General features: G+C 42.7%; 1 long non-coding RNA gene across 1 annotated transcript in view; it reads left to right on the forward strand.

Annotated features, from left to right (window-relative positions):
* The window catches only part of LOC134298321 (uncharacterized), a 109,921-nt gene extending 90,584 nt beyond the window's left edge, over positions 1–19,337 (forward strand). The window contains exon 2 of the long non-coding RNA XR_010005335.1: positions 13,400–19,337. This is a non-coding gene — a long non-coding RNA (uncharacterized LOC134298321). The remainder of the gene's footprint in view (positions 1–13,399) is intronic.
* Positions 19,338–19,616: the final 279 nt, after the last annotated feature.

Raw genomic sequence — 19,616 nt, forward strand, 5'->3', positions numbered from 1 at the left:
ATTTATTTTGTTTTTTGTTAAAATACATTAAAATCCTTTTTATCTATCTTCAACGTAATTTCTTTTCTTTGGTCCTCCCCTTTGTATGTCATGTTGGACTAGTACCTCTAGTCTTTATTTGCAAGATTTCAACTTTCCATCTTGTCCACTTGAAATCCTTTTCTGTGGTAATGTTAATCATGGGTACATCTACACTATTTGATTAATGCAGTTAATTACCATGGCTCAGCAGTGGGGAATCCTGGGACTTATGGTTTGGTAAGGCATCAGCACTCTTTGGCTGAGAAGTCATGTAAAACTACAACTTCCATGATTGCATAGCACTGAGCCATGTTAGTTGAAATGCTGTCAAACTGAATTACGTCTACAGTGTAGATACACCACAAGTACACACTTGTGGTGTATACACACCTGAGCTGATACAACAACTCCACCAGCTCATTGAAAAGGTGTGGATGACCGAGAAAATCCCAGCAGACTTCAAGGATGCCATCATCATCACCGTTTTCAAGAAAGGGGATAGAACAGACTGCGGGAACTATTGCGGTATCTCCCTTCTAACCTCCGCTGGGAAAATCCTCGCAAGGATCCTTGCAAACCACCTTCTCCCTGTCTCAGAAGACACCCTCCCAGAATCCCAGAATGGCTTCCGCCCCTCCAGAGGAACAGTGGACATGATCTTCACTGCTCGACAGCTCCAAGAAAAATGCAGGGAACAAAACCAACCTCTGTACATGGTATTCATTGACCTTGCAAAGGCATTCGACACAGTGAATCGCAGCGCTCTCTGGACCATCCTCCAAAAAATCGGGTGCCCTGACAAATTTGTGAACATCCTTCGGCTCCTCCATGATGACATGATGGCAACAGTCTTGGACAGCAACGGCTCCCAAAGTGACCCATTTAAGGTGGAATCGGGTGTCAAGCAGGGATGTGTTATTGCCCCTACCTTATTTTCCATCTTCATCGCTATGATACTTCACCTTGTTGATGGGAAGCTTCCCACCGGTGTGGAAATCATCTATTGGACAGATGGCAAGCTATTTAATCTCAGGAGACTGCGAGCCAAAACCAAGGTCACCACAACATCTGTTATAGAACTCCAATATGCCGATGACAACGTAGTCTGTGCGCACTCAGAAGAAGACCTACAAGCCACTCTAAACACCTTTGCAGAAGCATATGAGAAGATCGGCCTCTCACTGAACATCGAGAAAACCAAAGTGCTCTTCCAACAGGCACCAGCTAATCCCTCTGCAATGCCAAGAATACAGCTTAATGGTGTCACATTAGAAAACGTTGACCATTTCCGCTACCTTGGCAGCCACCTCTCCACAAAAGTCAACATTGACACTGAAATACAACACCGCCTGAGCTCTGCGAGTGCAGCATTTTCCCGAATGAAGCAGAGAGTGTTTGATGACCGGGACATCCGTAGAGATACCAAGGTGCTTGTTTACAAAGCCACTGTCCTCCCAACCCTGCTCTACACCTGCGAAACGTGGACTGTCTACAGACGTCACACCAAACTCCTGGAGCGTTTCCATCAACGTTGCCTCAGGAAAATCCTGCAAATCTCTTGGGAAGACAGGCAGACAAATGTCAGCGTGCTGGAAGAAGCAAAGACCACCAGCATTGAAGCAATGCTCCTACGCCATCAACTCCGCTGGGCTGGCCACGTCATCCGAATGCCTGATCACCGTCTCCCAAAGCAGCTACTCTACTCCGAACTCAAGAACGGGAAACGTAATCTTGGTGGGCAGGAAGAGAGATTTAAAGATGGGCTTAAAGCCAACCTTTAAAACTGTGGCATAGACACTGAGAACTGGGAAGCCCTGGCCCTTGAGCGCTCTAATTGGAGGTCAGCTGTGACCAGCAGTGCTGCGGAGTTCAAAGAGGCACGAATGGAGGGCTTAAAGGAGAAACGTGCCAAGAGGAAGGAGCGTCAAGCCAACCCTGATCGAGACCACCTTCCACCTGGAAACCGATGTCCTCATTGCGGGAGAACATTCAGATCAAGAATAGGTCTCTTCAGTCACCTGCGGACACACACCCAAGACACCAGAAATGGAGGACCATCATCCTCGACCTACGAGGGATCACCTAAGTAAGTAAGTCGCCTAAGTAAGTAACCACAAGTGTAGTTTGGATAATTTATTGATGTCACTGAACGGATGCGTGAATCAACTCCTGTTTCTCTCTCTCTTTTCTTGATCCCATGTGTCATTTTTTCATGTGCATATCCTTAGTATTTTGACAGGCAGAACAGTGGATGCTTTACCTGTTGTGAATCAGCAGCATGAACCAGAATTTCCCAGAATTTGCAGACTACAGGTTGAGTAGCTATTATCTGAAATGCTTGGGCCGAGAAGTGTTTGTTTTTTTTTTTAGACACCCCCCCCCCCCCCCGATTTTGGAACACCTATATAGTATTTACCTAGACATGCATACTAAGATATCTTATAGATGGAATCCAAGTCTAAACACAAATCGATTTATGTTTCATTTAAAATTATCTTCATACACATAGCTTGAAGATATTTTTTTCTTTTTAAAAATAACTTTGTGTATGAAACAAAGTTTGCACACATTGAACCATCAGAAAGCAAATGTATTATCTCAGCCACCCGTGTAACAATTTTAGATTATGAAGAATTTTGAATTTTAGAAATCTGATTAAGGATATTCAACCTGTACTTTGCAATCAGTTAAAGTAAATTTAACTGATTCAGAAATCAATTTATTCAGCTCTGGCCAGAGTAGATACTGGGGGACAACACTTCCCAAATCTAGCATGTTTTACAAATACAAATATGGATATTATATAGAGAATTACACACATTTGGAAACATGACAGACGGAGATGACTGGTGCAACTCCAGGATCTAAAATCACATTGGTTCAAAAGCACATTAATTTACAGTTTGTGATTGGTGCATAATATGGAATAAACCGTCATTGGTTGCATTTGAAGCTATCTGTGCCTGGTGCGTTCCCCTCTTTGGGAAAGTCTGGGAATGGAATGTGGGCAAGGTTGGGAGATAACGGGTGCTTGACTGGATTATCCAGGTTTGGGATCATTGGATTCTCAGATGCCTTGATAGATCTAGGGATTTAGAGACAATGGGTGCTTGAGTTGTCTGATGGGCTTCTCAGGTGTGTCATAGGGGTGAGAAGGTGGGTTAATGGGCTTTTAGGTTTCTGTTTAGTTGGGGTCATTTGTGAGGCAGGGCAAACTAGCGGGGGGAGGGGGGCAATTCCTGCTTATTGTGATGGTGTGCTGGTGTAAGGAAAGGGAAATATGTGGTGTTTGTTCAACCTGGGGGCATTTATTTTGTTAATTAGAGAGAGGCGGCACGGGGGGACCTCATGAAGCAATTCATCCATTCCTCTTTTTTTCATTATCATTATTTATTTTTGTAAAGAAACATAATACATCGAAAGTGGTGGAACAATATATTGATAGGAAAGTGAGGGAGGTGAAAGGGTTCTGGAAATAGGTGAAAAAAGAAAACTGGAGGGGGGGGGGGAAGAAAAAAAGAAAAGAAAAAGAAAAAAAAAGAAAAAAGAGAAAAAAAATATTGGTTGACTTCCCATCTTGACCTTGGAGTTTTCTCTTTCATTGATTACTGTGATGTCCCATGGACCCTTGGGCCGTGAACCTGACTCCATTGTGGACAACAGTGATGAGGAAACAGGTTTAGTGCCAATTCAGCAAGACTCTGCCCCATTCCAGATGTTCCCTATTGACAATTCTAGTTCGGTGCTCATTAAAAAGGGCCTTGAAACGGAGTCTTCTCTTCCCAGTTCCCCTCCCTTTGATAGAAGGATGTTTGTGGAAACTAATAGACAGGAGAAAGCTGGCAGGAGACAAAGCACGCGATTAGCAGCAAGGGAATCTGCTGATTAACCTATTTTCCCCTGAGAATTCTAAAGGAGGTTTGCATCTGGTCAAGATGTTGTTCTAGCTCTTTTCCCTTGGGAAAAGAGCAGTTGAGACACCTGTTCCAAGGGAAGATTCTAAGTTCTTAAAAGTTCTGTGCGCTGGCTAGCCAGCGCGGAGTCAACGTGTCAGTTTGGAGGATTAACTTCTCTTCCAGCCAAGTGTGGACTGCGTTTAAGTCCACTACCTTCCAGTCTTGCCGTGCCTTGCCTGGCCGTGTTCCTTGTCTTGTCTTGCCGTGATTCCAGCCTTGCCTTGTCGTGCCGTGTATCCAGCCTTGTCTTCAACTCCTTGCCTTGGACTTGCTTTGAACTCTAGTAAAAGACTTGGACATTTCCCCACTCAAACTGCTTGGAAGTTTGAGTGCGTTTCGGTTTTTGGATTACAAACTTTAAACTCTAATATTATATATTGGACAATATATTACTGGACTATATTTGACCTTTCCTGGAAGGTCTATTGATGAACTATACCTTCTGCTTGTTTTCGTTTTAATTTCTTAATTCCTTAATAAAGATATTAGATTGTTTATTGGCCTCGGTGTATTGGTTTCCAGTGCTCTCGCAGCCAGGGGCGTCACAATTACATGTTGGAATTTTCCCTTAGTCTCTTTTCGCTTAAACCATTTTATATTGCAGATAAGTCTATTGTGAAGTCCACTCCTCTTTTTATCAAGAATTTTATGAAGTTTGTCCAGTCTGTTTTATTTTTACCCTCTCTTATTTTTTGTGTTAGCTTATCCATTTGTATCATGTCCAAGATTCTGATTAACCATTCCTCAGAAGTAGGAAGTTTTTTCCCTTTCCAGACTTTCGCTATTGTTAGTCTGGCCACTGTGCTTATGTAGAAAAATATTTTGTCTTCATTTTTTTAACATTTTGAATTTGTAAAGCTTAGTAAATACATTTCAGGTTCTAATTTAAATTTGATTCCTATGATTTCCTGTGTTATTTGATGTATTGTCTTCCAAAATTCTCTTAATTTCTCACATGTCCACCATTGATGAAAAAATGTTCCATTTTTTTCTCCACATTTCCAACACATATTAGATTTCTTTTTATTAAATTTTGATAATTTTTCTGGGGTGTAATACCATCTGTATTGCATCTTGTACCAGTTTTCTTTAATATCCGTTGCAGCTGTATATTTTAGTTTCTCTTTCCAAATTCTTTCCCATTGTTCCAAATTCAAATTATGGCCTATGTCTTTTGCCCATTTTATCATACATTCTTTTATGTATTCCTCTTCTGTTGCCCATTTTAGTAGTTGTTGGTATAATATTTTTATTAACTTTTGGTCTTTTTTATTATAATTTCCCATGTTCCCCATTCTTGATTGAATCCCTTTTTAGCATCTTCTTTAAAACTTATTTGTAATTGATGGTATTGATACCATGAAATTTGTTTATTTGTTTGTGTAATTTCTGTATGAGTTATTATTTGTACTCGTTATCAATCTTTTTTAATATTTGTTGGAATGTTAACCAATTCTCTCTACTAAATTCTCTGTTATGTTTAGCTTCTATGGGGGAAATCCAAAGGGGGGGGGGGTTACTATAAAATCTTTCTTTGTATTTTCCCATACTTTAATTAGAGAGGCTCTAAAGTGATTACTAAAGTTTTTTTCTGTTTTTCTTTTGTCATACCAGATGTAATTGTACCATCCAGATCTAAGATCATGGCCTTCTAAATTTAATAATCTGCTGTTTTTCAAAGTTGTCCAATCTTTTAACCAGATTAAGCTGCATGCTTCATAGTAGCATTTTAAGTCTGGTAGACCCATTCCTCCTTGTGTTGTGTCGTCTCTTAATAAATTTGAGTTGATTCTGGCTTTTTTATTTTTCCATAAGAATTTATTTATATCTTTGGTCCATATTTTAAATACATGATTGGTTCTGATGATTGGTAGGGCTTGAAATAAGTATAATAATTTTGGTAGGACCATCATTTTTATTTTTGCGATTCTGCCCATTAAGGAAATATTCAGGAATTTCAATTTTTCTAAATCTGTTTGTATTTTTTCCATGTTGTTTCGTAGTTTTTTTTTTTTAGTAATTTTGAATTATTTGCCGTGAATTTTATTCCTAAATATTTAATACTTTTAACTATTGTAAGTCCTGATATCTTTTGTAATTTCTCATTTTTCTTTTTGTCTATGTTTTTGGTTATTATCTTAGTTTTTCCTTTATTTAGTTTAAAACCAGCCAAGTTTCCAAAATTTTCAATTTTTTCAATCCAGCAATTTAGGTTTTTAAGTGGATTTTCAATTATACAGACCATGTCATCTGCTGTCACGACCCAGGCGGCAGAGGCACCAATAACCATACACAGAGGCCAGAATCTAACTAATATCTTTATTGAAGGAATATATAAAGTTAATAAAAACAAGTATAGAAAATAGTCCAGAATTAGACCCTTCAGGAAAGGTCAGAATTAGTCCAAAAAAGCAATGTCCAATAAGAAATATTAAGGTCCAAAGTTGTAATCCAATAACCGAAACACTCACTTTGCCAAGCAAAGTGAGGGGAGATGACAAGGTCCTTAGTCCATAAAACTTGAGCGTGGCTAGGAAATAACTTGATACTTGAAACAAGGCTTGAACGTGGAACAAGGTAACTAAGAACAAGAACAAGGTCCGTGGAATAACTTGGTAAAATCCGTGAAACAAGGCAAGGATTAGTCCTGGGAAACAAGGCAAAGTCCGTAGGTAAACAAAGGCTGGGAAGCAAGGCGAAGGCTGGATAGCAAGGCAAGGCTTGAGCTGAAGCGAGGCTTGAATCGGAGCGCGCTGTCCAGACACAACTCGCTCCGTAGGCTGACGAATTGACTCCGCGAAGTTGCTACGCGGGCAAAACACCTATATAGAGTCCAACTTTCTCACCAAAGCGGTTCTCTGGGAATCAGAAACGAAAGCTAAACTCTGAGACCAGATGTTAAACTCCTTAAAGATTCTCACGAGAACCAATGTTAATTGGCAACATTCTTAGCTGCTATCCTCGCACTCCTGCGCGAAGCTGAATCCAAACTTCTCTGTTGTTTACAAAACTCCCGGCGCAAGAACACGGGAGAAGTAGGCTCTGGGGTTGTTTGACATACTTCTGGGGCACAACTTTCTTGCAGGTGCAAGGTTTCCAGATCTGCCTGGGAAAGATCTGGCTGAGAGGAATCCAGTTCAGACTGGGAAGGTAAAAAACCCAAGTTTTCATCTTCATCAGGGATTACAATGTCCTGAGCAGGACTACAAGGCCCATGGTTCATCACACTATCCCCCTCCTCAGGGCCCCTCCCAAACTGGGGTCCTCTCCCCGAGGCGCGAGGTCGCGGTTTGGTGGGATAGGTCAGATGGAAGCGACGGGTTAGATCAGGAGCATGGACTGTGGAGGCGTCTTCCCAAGAGCGTTCCTCAGGCCCAAAACCCACCCAGTCAATGAGATATTGTAGGCGGCGGCGATGAAAGCGAGAATCCAAAATGTCCTCAACCTCGAACTCCTCCTCCCCATTCATCAAAACAGGAGGGGGGGCCGGTTGGTCTGTATCAGGACGCACACCATCCGCCGGAAGGAGCAGGGAACGGTGAAACACTGGGTGAATGCGCATTGAACGCGGAAGTTGGAGTTTGAAAGTCACGGGGTTTAATTGCGCCACCACTGGATAGGGGCCAATGAAGCGGGCATCTAACTTCCGGCATGGGCGGTGGGAGGGCAGAAAGCGAGTGGACAGAAAAACCCGATCTCCTACCTTGATTTCGGGGCCCGGCTGGCGGTGTTTGTCAGCGTGGCGTTTATAGTCCTCCTTGGCTTGGTCCAGTTGCTGGAGCAAAAGTTGTTGCACCGCTGTGAGTTCCTGCAGCCAATCCTCTGCTGCGGGAACTTCTGAAGTTTCAATGACAGGGGGAAAGAAACGTGGATGGAAACCGTAGTTTGCAAAGAACGGCGTTTCTTTTGTAGAAGCTTGAACTCCATTATTGTAGGCAAACTCAGACAGTGGTAACAGAGAAGCCCAATTGTCCTGTTGGTAGTTTACATAACAGCGAAGATACTGCTCCAAAGTGGCATTGGTGCGCTCCGTTTGCCCATCTGTTTGGGGATGATGAGCTGAAGATAAGCGAGAGTCTATGCCCAGTAGTTTTTGTAGTGCCTTCCAAAAACGAGAGGTGAATTGAGATCCACGGTCTGTGACTAAACTCTTGGGCAATCCATGTAGTCTGAAAACATGCTGAAGAAATAGATCCGCAGTTTCTTTGGCCGTGGGGAGGCCTTCGCAGGGAATGAAATGGGCTAACTTGGTGAATAGGTCCACCACCACTAAGATCGTGGTGAATCCACAGGAAGGTGGTAGGTCAGTGATGAAATCCGCGGAAATTATTTCCCATGGGCGAGATGGGGTAGGAAGGGGGTGCAAAAGCCCTGAGGGCTTCTCCCTTCGTATCTTGGAGCGCTGGCATACTGGGCAGGTGTTGACATATTTTTCCACATCCTTGCGGATCTTGGGCCACCAAAAATCTCTTAGGATCAAATGCATGGTTTTAAATAGTCCGAAGTGTCCTGCTGGTTTGCAGTCATGACACAGACGAAGCGCTTTTTCCCTGCCCGGTCCGGGTGGGATATAAACATGATTTCTATAGCAGAGCAGCCCATCTTTAAGCGAAAAGGGAAAATGCAGACCTTGGCGAAGTTGGTCCTGCGCCCAGGCATCTGCTTGCTGACTAGCCCTGATTTCTTGAGCACAGATGGGTCCTGGAGTAGGGGAAGTTGAACCAATGGGACTGGATTTGGTGTTCCCCACTGTGAGCGTGGCAAAGTTCTCAGGTTGTAGCAGTTGGGATTCAAAGGTCTCCTTGCGTCCTGCAGCGTATTCCGGTTTACGTGACAGGGCGTCTGCTTGCTTGGTTTGAGCTGGGGTCACATAATGGATCTGGAAGTTGAAACGTTCAAAGAATAAAGCCCAACGTTGCTGCCTCTGATTTAGTTTGCGGGCAGTTCTTAGATGTTCTAGATTACGATGATCAGTGTGGACTTCAATGGGGAATTTGGCCCCTTCTAGCCAATGTCTCCAAGTTTCAAAGGCTGCCTTTATGGCCAGTAGTTCTTTTTCCCAAATGGTGTAATTCCTCTCTGGTGTGGTTAGTTGACGAGAATAAAAGGCACAGGGGTGGAGGTGATCTCCCACCGGTTGTAAGAGTACAGCCCCAATTGCCACATCAGAGGCGTCCGCTTGCACCACAAAAGGGGTTCCAGGATTTGGGTGCTGTAGAATTGGCTGGGAGGTGAATAGTTTCTTCAGTTGCTGGAACCCTTTCTCTGCTTGATCAGTCCAGCGGAAAGGCTGCTTTCCACGGATGCAGCTAGTGATGGGGTCGGACCAGCGGGCAAAATCTGGAATGAACTTGCGGTAGTAGTTCGCGAACCCCAAGAAACGCTGCACCTCTTTCTTGTTAGTTGGCGCCCGCCATTCCAATACTGCTGAAACTTTGGCTGGATCCATGGAAAGCCCTAGAGGCGAGATGCGGTAGCCAAGGAAATCTACCTCTTGTAGATCAAAAGCGCATTTTTCTAGCTTGGCATAAAGTCCATGATCCCGCAGTCGTTGCAACACCATTTTGACGTGGTTCTCATGTTCTGATTGTGATCTGAAAAACACCAAAAAATCGTCCAGGTAGATTATCAAGAATCTGTCTAGATAGTCCTGAAAAATATCGTTGACAAAATGCTGGAACGTTGCGGGAGCTCCGCATAAACCGAAATTCATAACTCGGGACTCGAATAATCCGAATTTAGTCTGGAAGGCGGTCTTCCACTCGTCCCCTTCTCTGATGCGAACTAGATTATAAGCCCCCCGAAGATCCAGCTTGGTGTAGACCTTGGCTCCTCGAAGTCGGTCCAGTAGATCCGAGATTAAGGGCAGGGGATAGCTGTTCCGCTTGGTGATATTGTTCAATGCTCTGTAGTCCACCACCAAGCGTAATTCCCCTGACTTCTTCTTCACAAACATCACTGGGGAGGCGGCTGGGGATTGAGAGGGTCTGATGAACCCCTTGCGAAGGTTTGTCTCTAAGAATTCCCTGAGAGCTTCTTGCTCTGGTTCAGTCAGGGAGTAGAGATGCCCTCGCGGAATCGGGGCCCCCTCCACCAAGTCAATGGCACAGTCATAAGGTCTATGTGGGGGTAATTTTTCGGCTTCTTTCTCATTGAATACATCCCAATACTCGGAGTACTTCCTTGGCAAGGTGATGATGGGCTCGGAGTCTGTGGCATGGCATACCTTGGCTACGAGGCAATGGTTTTGGCAGTACGGTGAAGCAAACTGCAGTTCTCTGTTGGACCAGGAGATGTTAGGGTCGTGGAGTGTCAGCCATGGAATTCCCAAAATCACAGGGAAATGGGGAACCTCGGTAACAAAGAAGGAAATCTCTTCCATATGTTCCCTTATCCACATCCTGGTGGGTTCCGACCACTGGCTTACGGGGCCCGTCTTGAGGGGACGGCCGTCTATGGCTTGCACCACACGGGCATTCTTGAAATCATGATATTGTAATCCCAGAGAGTCGGCATACTCTCTATCGATGAAATTGTTGGTAGCTCCAGAGTCTATCATGGCGTGGATCATGACGGGTCCCCTTTTTGCTGACCATAATGTGACCACGAGAAGGAACAGGACCCCGGTTGGCGGCTCTTGGATGGATTTTTTGACCGGGTTGGCGAGCCTCTCTACACCCGGTCGTTGGCTTCCCCCGCCGGCTGTGTGCCAGTCGGCTCAGACGCCTTCGACTCCGTGGAGGACGCCGCCGCAAGACGGGCGGCAGGCTTCCCTTTGGCTGGGCACTCTCTGGCGAAGTGGCCCCCGTTCCCGCAGTACCAGCAGAGGTTCAAGCGTTGACGACGGGCCTTCTCGGCGGCATCTAGTCTGGGACGCACATTGCCCAACTGCATCGGCACCTCCTCGCCTCCTCTGGGGTATGGGGTTGGCGGCGGGGGTCTCCACACCGGACGTGGCTGAACACTGGCGGGAGCGGGGGGTTTTGCCCCGGCTCTACCGCCCTGGCCTCGAACCCATTGTTTCCTGTTGGCAATCATGACTTCAGCCCGTAAACATTGATCAATGAGTGCCTCGAGGGTCTGGGGAGGATCCACCTTGGAGATTTCTTCCAGCATTTCAATGTTGAGACCCTCCCGAAATTGTCCTCTGAGGGCTACATCGTTCCAGCCGGTGTTGTGGGCCAGCACGCGGAACTCGGCTATGTACTGAGACATGGGTCTGTCTCCTTGAAGGAGGCGCCGGAGTTTGTGACCGGCTGCCTCCAAATTGTCCTCGATTCCCCAGGTCTCCTTAAGGTGATCCAAGAAGCGTTGTGCTGAACTTAGGTGGGGGGAGGCTTGATCAAACAGGGCCGTCGCCCAGCTAGCCGCTGGTCCGTCTAGAAGACTGTAGACCCACGCCACCTTGATGTCTTCTTGGGGAAACTCGGCATCACGGGCCTCTAGATAAGCTTGACATTGGCGGCGGAAAACATGAACCTTAGCAGCTTCTCCAGAAAACTTGGTAGGCAACGCCATGGCCGGGAGGCGAACTCCGCGCTCCCTCAACCCTTTTATTTCTCCATCCTGCGCGTTGAGTCTGTCACGGATGCGGTCCACTTCGTCCTTGCTGATGGTGTAGCTGAGCGGCTGTCCAGCCGGCGCGGCTCCGGTAGACATCCTGGCCTCGGTTAGTTGGTGCTTATGGGTGGCGGAGTCAAACTGTCACGACCCAGGCGGCAGAGGCACCAATAACCATACACAGAGGCCAGAATCTAACTAATATCTTTATTGAAGGAATATATAAAGTTAATAAAAACAAGTATAGAAAATAGTCCAGAATTAGACCCTTCAGGAAAGGTCAGAATTAGTCCAAAAAAGCAATGTCCAATAAGAAATATTAAGGTCCAAAGTTGTAATCCAATAACCGAAACACTCACTTTGCCAAGCAAAGTGAGGGGAGATGACAAGGTCCTTAGTCCATAAAACTTGAGCGTGGCTAGGAAATAACTTGATACTTGAAACAAGGCTTGAACGTGGAACAAGGTAACTAAGAACAAGAACAAGGTCCGTGGAATAACTTGGTAAAATCCGTGAAACAAGGCAAGGATTAGTCCTGGGAAACAAGGCAAAGTCCGTAGGTAAACAAAGGCTGGGAAGCAAGGCGAAGGCTGGATAGCAAGGCAAGGCTTGAGCTGAAGCGAGGCTTGAATCGGAGCGCGCTGTCCAGACACAACTCGCTCCGTAGGCTGACGAATTGACTCCGCGAAGTTGCTACGCGGGCAAAACACCTATATAGAGTCCAACTTTCTCACCAAAGCGGTTCTCTGGGAATCAGAAACGAAAGCTAAACTCTGAGACCAGATGTTAAACTCCTTAAAGATTCTCACGAGAACCAATGTTAATTGGCAACATTCTTAGCTGCTATCCTCGCACTCCTGCGCGAAGCTGAATCCAAACTTCTCTGTTGTTTACAAAACTCCCGGCGCAAGAACACGGGAGAAGTAGGCTCTGGGGTTGTTTGACATACTTCTGGGGCACAACTTTCTTGCAGGTGCAAGGTTTCCAGATCTGCCTGGGAAAGATCTGGCTGAGAGGAATCCAGTTCAGACTGGGAAGGTAAAAAACCCAAGTTTTCATCTTCATCAGGGATTACAATGTCCTGAGCAGGACTACAAGGCCCATGGTTCATCACATCTGCATGCGCTCTAATTTTATAACAATAGTTTTTTTATTTTTAATCCCTCCAAAGTTTTGTCCTCTTTTATTTCTTTTATTAGGGTTTCCATTATGATTACAAATAGTAGAGGAGACAGGGGGCAGCCTTGTCTTGTGCCTCTTTTTATATTAATTGTCGATTTGCTTTCTTTACCATTTAATATAATTGTTGCCTCTTGGTTGGAATAAATTGCTTTTTTTGCATTTTGAAAGTTTTGTCCTATGTCCAATTCTTGAAGTAATATGAATAGGTATTCCCAATTTTTTTCAGCGTCAATAAATAATAGGGCCAGTTCTTTCTCAGTATGTGCTTCGTAGTATTCTATAGTATTTATTAAAATTCTGATGTTATCTTTAATTTGTCTTTTTGGCAAAAAGCCAGCCTGATCTTCTGAAATCCAATCTTTTTTTTTAAAAAAAAAATTAGTCTATTTGCCATTATTTGGGTAAAAATTTTGTAATCATTGTTTAAGAGGGAGATTGGTCTGTAGTTATTTATTTCCATGGGGTCTGTGTTTTCTTTATGAATGAGCGTTATATTCGCCTTTTCCCATGATTTGGGATGTTTTTCTTTTCCAGTATATCGTTTAGTATTTCTTTTAATAGTGGTGACAGTTCGTCCATTCCTCATTTTTGAGGTCCCCTGTTCGATAAGATTCAGAATGTATTGTCATTCTGAATATTATTTTCTTCTATGTTAATATGTAACATTTATCTATTGACAGGATTATCACAGAATGTCTACGCTCAACATTGCTAGAGAAATTATATTGTTTAGCTGGTATTGCATCATCTGACATCCGCTGGGAAGTAGCAGCCAGAAATGAAAAGACCAAGGCATTGACATCTCCAGCCCATCCTCTATTCGAATATCAGCCTGCAAGCCAATGTCTTAAATTGAGAAACAGCTTCCTGAGATCAACAGAGATACTTGCAGAAACACCTCAGCAAACGAGAGTCCAAAAGAGTGCCGGGGGGGGGGGGAGAAGACATCATTCCACCCTGTCTCCTGTTTCATCAGTTGAGAGCCCCTCCCCCCAAGGACTAACTGCCGCCCTGGGGCCAGAGTCAAGAAAGGGGGCCAGGAAGACATCATTCCACCATGTCTCCTATGTCAATATAACAATATAATAATATATAATACTAATATTATGCTATACTAATAATATAATAAATTGTATATACATATAATATTGATAATAATATTATAATGTAATAAAATATAATAACTAAACACTATTATAATTGTATATTATATATTACATGTAATATTACTAATAAAATTCCAGCATAGAAGTATAGTACAATATAGTAATGTATTATGCTTGTATTGTGCTATGCCAATAATATAATATATTGTATGTACCTATAACTTGTAAGCCGCCCTGAGTTCCCTTCAGGGTGAGAAGGGCAGGATATAAATGTCACTAATAAATAATAAAAGTGGCAGGCTAGAACCCAGAACCTCAAGCCATGACTGATACTGAATGAGAGACCCCCCTCCTGGGCACACGGAAGACTGGGCAACTTGGAAGGTGCTGAACAGACTGTGCTCTGGCACCAAGAGATGCAGAGCTAATCTTAAGAAATGGGGCTACAAAGCGGAGTCCACGACATAAGTGTGTAGAGAAGAGCAAACCACAGACCACTTACTACAATGTGGTCTGAGCCCTGCCACATGCACAATGGAGGCCCTTCTTACAGTCACACCAGAGGCATTTGAAGTGGCCAGATTCTGGTCAAAGGACATTTAGTATAACACCAAGTTTTTAACTTTGTTTGTGGTTTTTCTGTTCATTAGAACTGTATTCCCAATTCGCTTCTGACACAATAAATAGACCTATTGACAGTACTCAGGTATTTGCAAGGTAACTTTCCCCTCATTATTTGTACCTTGCTAAGTTCTTGTGTTTGACTTAGTCCTCCCACAGCTGCAAAGTAAAAAGCTCTATATTTTCTTCCAAAAAAAGTAAAAGGGGCATTGATTTCTTGATCACTGTGATTTGAAATGATCTCCATAAGATTGCATAAGTTGTTTCTATTCATACCATGGGACTGTCTTCTGCTCTCTCTGTCTTATTCCCTTGCCCCAAACCAAGTCCAGAGAGTTCACTCAAACAGCTTTCAAGAATATAAAGAAGGCTGTGGAGAAGATCTGGAGGATATAGCCCGGGCTGTAGTGCAGGCGGGAGAGCAAGCCAGCTGCAATTAACTGCAATGAATCACTCTGACCAGGAGGTCATGAGTTCGCGGCCGCTCGGAGCCTATGTTTGTTTGTCTTTGTTCTATGATAAAAGGCATTGAATGTTTGCCTATATGTGTAATGTGATCCGCCCTGAGTCCCCTTCGGGGTGAGAAGGGCGGAATATAAATGCTGTAAATAAATAAATAAATAAATTCAGCAAGAAATGTTTATTGGACAAACAAATTCTAATATACACTTCTGAAGAAAGCAAGACATAACCTCTCATATTTGGCTTTCTTTGACACACCTATGGATTGGGTTGTTTTAATAGCTTGTTAATGATTTGTTTATTAGCCTTGCTATGATTTTATTTATGTTATGTTATAATGATTTAGAGTGAAAGCATATACACATGCACCCACTCTGAAGCAAGTCCTATGAAGTATTATGGAACTTAAGTCAACAAATAGTCCAGTGCAGATTTAACCATCGAAAACATTTTCCGAAAAAAAATGTTACTTTTGGACGTTAGCATAATTGGAGCATTTTGAGAGACTGAAAAAATCATAAAAGGGATGCTGAATCCAGAGGTTAAGTAGCAAAAGGTGAGGGTCTCATACAAGGAGCTTATTAATTGAATGTGACATGTAACACCTTCATATCTTGTATTGAATATTCCCGCAAATTCATTAAACTCTATTTCCTCTTAGTAAATTTTCACCAGGATTATATTGCATCTCTCTTTTTCTCTTTCTTTTATTCTCTCTCTCTCTCTCTTTTCTGCTTTTGAGCACCAATTTAGCCAAATGAATGGGAAAGGCGTGATAAAATTACACACCAAAATAATAAATAATAGAAACCATTTCCTTCTCCTTGGAGCCAAGACATTCACTCTGGCGCTTCCTGACAGGGGAAAGCAGCGGGAGCCAGCTAATGAGGCAAGTCATCCATTATCATTGGAGGGTTTATCCTGATTTAGTTATCTGAATCAAAATGACACATTTAAGAGGAAAGCTCATGGGAACTTGACTGAAAATGTTATGTTGATGCAAGGCATTGATCTGTCTGTAAGTGCTTCTAGGTTGCCATGCCAACAATGAAAAGGAACAACAACATCAAAAAACCATCCAGGGGTTAAAGGCCAGGGTTTAAGGAAACTATTAGTAGGGCAGTTGTATACTTTTGATTATCAGCAAATTTTGATGTTGTCCAGACTCTGAGTTCTTCAGTATATTCAAGCTTACAAAATTTCTCTCTCTCTCTCTCTCTCTCTCTCTCTCTCTCTCTCTCTCTCTCTCTCCATGTTATGAACCATTTTCCTCTCTCATTCTAGGATTATTATAAAATCAACATCTGCAGGTCCATCCTGTGTTGCTTATTAAGTTTCTTTCAACAAGAATAGAAACAATGGGTGACTGCTGAAATACCAGTGCTTCTTTTGGTTTTTGTATAGAATTATAGCATCAGAGTTGGAAGAAACCACAAGGGCCATCCAGTCGAACCCCTGCCCTGTGGAACAAAACAATCAAAGGACCCCTGACAGGTGGCTATCCAGCCTCTACTTAAAAACCTCCAAATGATGAGACTTCACCATATTCCAAGGCAGCATATTCCACTGTCAAGTGACTCTTACTCTCTGAAAGATCTTTCTAATATTTAGGTGTAATCTCTTTTCCTGCCATTTGAATCCATGTTGTACCACTTCATCACATAGGCTTTCAGACCTGTCATAGGATGCTGAAAAGAGCCCACTGGATCCCTTCACATGACACACCACTCCTTGCAGTGGGGTTCTGTCTAGGAACTGTGCTCATTGCCAGCAACGGGGATAGCATAGGAGAAAGCTGGGCAGCAACACTTTCTCCTGCGTGATGGGGAAGGCGCAGCTGCGGGCAATGTGGGGTGATGGATTCCCCCACTGCCCCCATAGATTTGCAGCGATTCCTGGCAAATCCCCTGCTGTCGCCTGTGTTACGGAACTAAATGGGATGAGGTTCCTAGTCTCCAGAGCATAAGCTTGCCCCTCCTTAATGTGACATCCTTTCAAATATTTTTATCTTCTTTTTTATTAAGATATAATTGATATTGTAAAACTACATATAAAATACATATAGGAATGCACAAACTACAAATATATGGAGCGAAACATACAGGCATGCATATATACAAAACTAACAGCTAAAAACGTCTACTACAACTCTATAACTGATTAACATGGGAACATTAATGACTTCCTACTTGCCTTTATGCTAAAATGCAAGTCGAATGTAATATTTCATATCAGATTTCACTGGTGAAGATCCAGACAGCCCTAAACAGAAAATGAATTTGGGTTTGGATGGTCTGCTAATATAACTAAATCGATGATCCAAGAATGCTAGTGATAATATGACTAGATGAGATTTCCATGGTTGTGAGGTTGTGCCTGGTATTGTATTTGTATCTTATGCATGCATGTGTTCCCTGGTGAAACTGACATTTTTATCTGATGTGGAATGTCTGCATTGAATTCAAGGTTGGCAATCCAGAATTGTTCATGTGATTCAGGTCTGAATGAGCATGAAGGAATGAAGGACTGACATTGTATTATTACTAGATTATCTTTAAGATTATTACTGTTGTTGCCTTTGAGAGCTCGGACTTAATTTCTCTTCCTATATGGCCCATATAGTAGTATATTTTGATGGGACCTCTGATCATTGGGCAAGATCCAATTAGAAACCTTCAATTAGAAATGAAATAGAAATAGTATGAGGGCAATCTCACCCAGAGGGCAGGGAGTTACCTACAAACCATTTTTGGGAAGCTCTATGGCATACAATGTTGAGTGGAATGAGGGGAATTACATCATACAGGTACTGCAGTGCCAATACCAGTTCCACACTGGGTTTAGATTATGCCTGGATCCCACATTAAATTCTAGTGACATAAATTCTTGAACTTATGACCCTGACATTGCTCTTGGTTGGTGCAACAATTAATGCAACAATATTTTTACACTCTCTCCCACCACAATGCCCCCCCCCCCCAAAAAAAAACCCAGGTTGAACAGGTTCAGACAGATACTTGTGCAACATGACTCCAGAGATGACCAATTTTTATTTGCTAAAGACTTAAAAATACTGCTACATTATTTTTATACCAGTTGACACAAGTGATTCATGAAGTAACCTTGAATTTACTCAGTGTCCTTCCAGGATAGAGTTGAAAAGATTTAAAAGTGTGATCTCTTGTTACAAGTTAAAAGGAAGCATCACATACCAGGCATCACAAATGGGATTAATTCCCTCCTTCCAACTATTACAAGAGTGAGGTCATTCTCATTTTGCCGACACAATATTATTCAAAGTAAAAAAAAAAAAAATGAGCGGTGTGAATTTTGAATTTAAAGCCTATGTTTATTTTTTAAAAATACAGATCTTTATCACTCTTTTCTGATGCTGGTATGTAAACAACCCATCAGAATAATCATTCTTCTTGGGGCTCTTTTCTACAATATCAGAAATTATTTACAACTGAGAAATCCAATGTTTTTGAAAGTCACTAGTGTCAACAATTAAATTATTGTTGTTGTCAGCATTAATAATGGATAATTTGTCTTGCTACTGTCCATATACACACCTCATTTTCTTATACCTTTATATACAGTTTTAGTTCAGATTTCCCACTGGTGCACCCTGGAAGATTTCCAGTTCATTCACTATTAAGGAAACTTAATAGAGCTAAAGAATTGAGAGAATTTGTAAAGGGAGAAGATGAAAGCCAAAAAGAAGGGATTTCCTTCAGGGAGACTGGGGAATGGATGTATAGCACAGCTTGGGTGATGAAAATGGAAAATGGGCACTGACATACAGAGAAGAACAGCAGCATTTTTCAAGTGCAGTTCTTATGTATGTGTCAGACTCCCATCCAAGGGACTAGTTATTTTAATCAATGTATCAATAGACAGGTCCAACTTGCAGGGTCCTGGGGCTCTCACTAGACTGTCTGACAATGGGCCCAGGAAGGGCCAGTCATAATCCAGCCATTAATTTTTTTTCTGTTGGATTTATCTGGGAGTTTTTAGTGTTTGAGGACACTGGGCTTCATCAGAGACCGTACATGCAAAAGGACAGTAAGAGTTTCAACAGGGTTATTGTCCCCACACAGCAGGATACTTAATCCCATCAGCAGCCATTGCCTCCTCCATCGCTCAGAGACCTGCCAGCCCCTCTTTCATCATTGGTCAGAGGGAGAATTTGCATCAGCACTCTTTCATTGGCCAAGGCGTGTCAACCTCCCACCTCTCCAGGGAGCCCCTGCCAATTACAGCAAGGCTGGGTCCAGACAGGGGCAGTGGGAATTTTGAACCTGAAAAACTGTATAAAAGTGCATGCTTTGCTATGTTATGTATCTCATTCTATTTTTGGCGAACTATCGCAGGCTGGCATCACTTTCAGCTGAAATTAAATAAAATTCCTCGGTGGCTTCTGCTTCGACTTGGTGAGTTATATTCTGGAAGTTATTAGCTTCTTTTTCTCACCAGGCTTAACCCACAGCTTGGATCTCACTATCCAATGCTGCTCTAAATTGCTATTTAACAGGATGCATCATGTACATTTACTTAATGCACATCTTTATGGATTTTCCTATTCACCAATCTTTTTGTGCATATTTTCTATATATCTCTATTACTATGTATAAATTTACATGTATATGATCCTAAACACACACAAAAACATGTGCACAGTTGCCTCACAAGAGTGTGACGTCAGTAG

Source organism: Anolis carolinensis, chromosome 1 (assembly GCF_035594765.1).
Source record: "Anolis carolinensis isolate JA03-04 chromosome 1, rAnoCar3.1.pri, whole genome shotgun sequence".
Classification (NCBI taxonomy): domain Eukaryota; kingdom Metazoa; phylum Chordata; class Lepidosauria; order Squamata; family Dactyloidae; genus Anolis; species Anolis carolinensis.